Below are 4,698 nucleotides of genomic sequence, written 5' to 3' on the forward strand. Positions count from 1 at the left end.
GGATACCCTGGAAAGGAACCGGAACCTGCATTTTAGGTTCCGGTTCCTTGAATTGAAGAACCTGTACTGTACGGTTCCGGTTTCGGTTCCTTTTTTTGGGAACTTGTACTGTGCGGTTCCGGTTCCGGTTCCCCGGAAAAGTGCAGGGTACCCGGAACCGCTCACCCCTACTTAACCATATGCATGTTACATGTAATTATTAGTTATTAAATAAGTGAGCTTTCTAAGAACTTCTTAGGCTCCGTTTGTTTTATTATTTTAGATAGGATTTTAGAAATAATATTGGGTAGTTAAATATAGGAGTATTACAAGATAAAATTTAAAAATTTATAAAAAAAACTCCATAAGTTTGCTAATTTAACTAAACACCCCAATATATAAAAATTTTATAAAATAACAAAAACACCCCCCACCACCCGTCGTGCTAGATTCTGGCTACCACTGTCAAAATCTGACCAAAAAATGGCGTTACGACACAGATCGGTCGGATCTGGTAGGTAGGGCATCAATATGGCCTTTTCCGGCCAAATCCACTACAGATCTAGTTGTCAACAACCGCAAAAGTCTAGATCTGGCCATCAGCGATAGCCAAAGATATGGCTGTCGTTGATTGTCAACAACGGCTATTTCTTTGGCCGTCACTGACAGCCAGATCTGGCCTTTTTCAGCCAAATCCACTGTAGATCTGATCGGAAAAAGTCAGATCAGTGAATTACCAGCCAGTTTTGATTGTCGTGTAGGCTGTTGTGACAGATTCCGGCTACCACCGACGGTGGTTGCTGGAATCTGGCAAGTATGGGTGGGTGGGGCTGTTTTTGTTAATTTTTAAACTTTTTTCTGGGGGTATTTAATGAAATTAATAAACTTAAGGGGTCTAAAAATAATTAAAAAAATACTAATATTTCTCAAATAATTTACCAAAAATATTTTGGGAATATGGGTAGAAATAATGTGTCAAACACACCCTTAGTTTTGTCAAGCTGTTTATCCAGTGAAGGCAGTTCCTACGTTTGTGGCCATGAAACTGGTGGAAATTGAACATCCAATTTAATTTTTGTGAAGATCTTTACCCAATAAAGGTGTTAGTGTAATGTTTTAAGAAGAAATTGTATGTTGCCATAATGAAATGTGTGAGATACATGCACTAATATCACCAAATTAAAAGAGAAACTATATAGGCAAAAAATCGTGTTGGGCCTGATGAGGCCAATAGACAAAATAACAGATAATGACCCAAGGCCTTAGCCTAATTTTGATTGGGCTTACGCTTAAATTTACCTTCTGAACTTCTCTTTCTATGAGTTGGGCTTAGAGATGGCAATGAGCTTGGTATTTCCGAGTACTCAGCTTGTTTCGTCCTAGAAAGGTCGGGCTTTACTTGATGTTAGCGGGCTTGGGCTTGGGCTTGGGCCTGGGATTGATTTTAAAGCCCGCCCTTGGGTATAGGTCGGGCATGGGTATGTCTTCAGTCCCGACCCGACCCAACAATTTTACTATTAATCTTACTAAATTACCATTTTAACCCCCATTTAACTTCATGTTGACCCTACGAAATGAATTATTAATTACCACTTTTTAAACTTTTCTCTCTTCTCATTTCTTCTCATTTTCTCATATTATATTTTTACTGGTAATTATTCTATAACATTTTAACAATGTTATGAAAAACTTATCTACAACATTTTAAAAATGTTATAGATTACAAATCTATGACATTTTAAGAATGTTACAAAAAAGTAAGCTATAGCAGTTTCAGAATGTTATGAAAAACTAATTTATTGCATTTGCGAAAGGTTAGCTACAATCATCTGTAACTACAAACAAGCGCTATAATATACTCAACAATAAAATTTAAATAATTATTAATAATATGCAAAAAGTGTTACCAAAACCTCATTTTTTAGAAACACAGCTGTAATAACGTGTTTAAAAATGCTACATTTTATTTACGATAGCACTTTTCGCATGTTAACATAGAACAATTTTATTGTAGTGGTTGGATACTTATATTCTTGATATGCACTCTAATAATGATTTTTTGACATTAAATGGAATTGCTGCTCTTGCTGAAAAGTTGGTTCAAATATAGAAGAACGTGGTATATCACTTCGTTTATTTACTTGTGAAATTAGCATTGATATTATTTGTTGCAACTACAAGGGTTAAAATAACATTTTTTGCGATGAAAATTGTGAAAAGTTGACAATAGAATCGAATGAGAGATCAATTGTTAAATTATTGTCTTATTACATATATTAAGAAAGATATATTCGACGAAATTATCAATGAAACAATTATGCAACGTTTTCAGAATATGAAAAATCGTTAAGGACAGTTGTAAAATTGATAATTTGTTATATATAATTTTTAAAATTACATTTTTTTATGCTTATTACTTCAATATATATTTTATTGTAAATTTATCAACTTTGATGTTTTGAACCTAGTGACTTAGAATCCTGGCTATGTTATATATATATATATGAAATTTATTAATATTTAAAAATGGGCAAGCTTGGGCTGGGACTGAGATTACAAAAAGCCTGTCGGGCTAGGCTTGGGCTTTACTAGTCATCCCTATGACTGGCCCAAGCCGGGACTAGGCCTTTGTCATGGGGTTGCGTTTGGGCCCGGGCCAAAGGGTACCTGGTCCCGGCCCGGCCCATTTCCATCTCTAGTTGGGCTATCCTACAAGATAATCTAAGCTAAGTCTAGCCCATCAGCCACATCAGTCCATAAATATGAGTCCAAATCATATTCTGTTTCCACTTTTGGCAAGATCTCGAATCTTATTCAAAGTGTTAAGCTTAATCTAATAAAGGCAAGAGATCATATATTCTTCCTAATTAGAATTTCTCTAATAAGTAGGACTCAGAGTCCTACTAGGACTCCAACCCCTTGGGTTTAATATATAAGCAGGGCAAGCCCTCTCATTATTCATTCAAAAATCACCCACAGCAGCTAGCTCTCAAAGTTCTTGCTTCCAAGAACCATTGCGTTATTTCGGTAATCTTTCCCATCCTTAGCCCTCACTAAATACCCTTAGTCTCACTGACTTGAGAGTTGGAGTGCCTATGGCAGACACCACACTGGTGTTTATCCAGCTTTCACGTTCTGTATTTTTCTCTGTGCAGGTCTAACAGGTTGTTAGTAACTCTATTCTTACAGGATCTGTCCTTTCCGAATTGACAGTAGATTTTATCGTCTACAGAAACATTTATTGGAACTCGTCAATTAGGTGATATTGTAATGTTTTAAGAAGAAATTGAATAAAAATTTTAAATAATTAAGCCAAAATTTTCCTCAAAACAATATAACATATACATAAAAGTTCTTGTAATGTCTAATTGTACATGTGATAATTTAAAATCATCTCCAATAATCACGGAGTGAATTGAACGCCCAAAATTTTTTCTATGTTTAATTTGTCATGATATATATTTATATAAGAGAGATATTCTTCTTTTTTTTGGTCTTTAATAAGAGACTTGACTACTATTATTTTTACAAATTCAATGATGAATTTTGCTCACATTTCAATTACATCAGTGGGATGTTTCTTTGTCTAGTTTGTCAAGATATATATCCACATTTCAACATTTAGAAACCCTTCAATTACGTCAATTAGAAAAAGATGCATTATAATATTTATTGCCAATATATGTTTTGACATACCATTTTCTTTATTTGTCTTCAAATACAAGACTTGACTACCAATAGTTTCACAAATTAAACAATTGGTGACCCGTCAAATTTACTCCATTATTTAGTTAATTGAGATTGATTTGATGAAAATTGTGGAAATCATTAACCGAGCTTTCAAATTTCAACTAAACTAATTGAACATAAATAGTTGGCATCAACTGATTGAGATTGTCAATACTAAAAATATTAAATTTATTTGATGTGCCTGATAATTTATTCTACAAAAGACTTTTAAAATTATCAAGACCTGTTAATAATATATTGAAGGAGTTCAAAAGAGCTCAAGATCACTATAATTATAGAGAATGACATTTTATATATAAATTTAACACAAACTTCAAATTTTAAATATCAAATTTTCTTTGTTATCTTAATGAATTGATTCAATTAATGGCATTGGTTAAATCTGTCTCAAATCTTTCGTCTATGTATTGTCATTGAAAAAGCCCTTCAATTTACGGAGATTAGAAACGTCAATTTCACGATATAATCAATTGCTCTGTTATGAAACACAGATGTCGAAGACTATACATTAGAAGCTTCGACGAAGTCATTGACCCCTCCCTCCCGCTAAGCTGTTTTGCACTGGCTTACAAAATAGGAGTTTTTCTGAATCTGACTCTATGCATGTGTCGCTTGATGAGTGTCCATATTTTTTGTATTATTTATAAATTAAATTTGGAGTGGCTGAATGGCTCAAATTATTTATAAATTAAATTTACTAAAGTTATTTATAATATTTTTCGTCCAGATGTTTATCCAGTGAAGTCAGTTCCTACATTTGTGGCCATGAAACTGGAGGAAATTGAACATCTAATTTAATTTTTGTGAAGATGTTTACCCAATAAAGGCGTCAACAGTAAAGTCGTTTATCAAAACATATGAAAAATGAAAATTAATACTCAAAAATTGCTTTCAATCAATTAATGAAAAAATGAAATAATTGACAGCTGACTTAAAATGAGCAAATTGGTTGATTTAGATGTGATACGG

This window comes from Pistacia vera, unplaced genomic scaffold, assembly GCF_008641045.1.
Source record: "Pistacia vera cultivar Batoury unplaced genomic scaffold, PisVer_v2 Contig79, whole genome shotgun sequence".
NCBI lineage: Eukaryota > Viridiplantae > Streptophyta > Magnoliopsida > Sapindales > Anacardiaceae > Pistacia > Pistacia vera.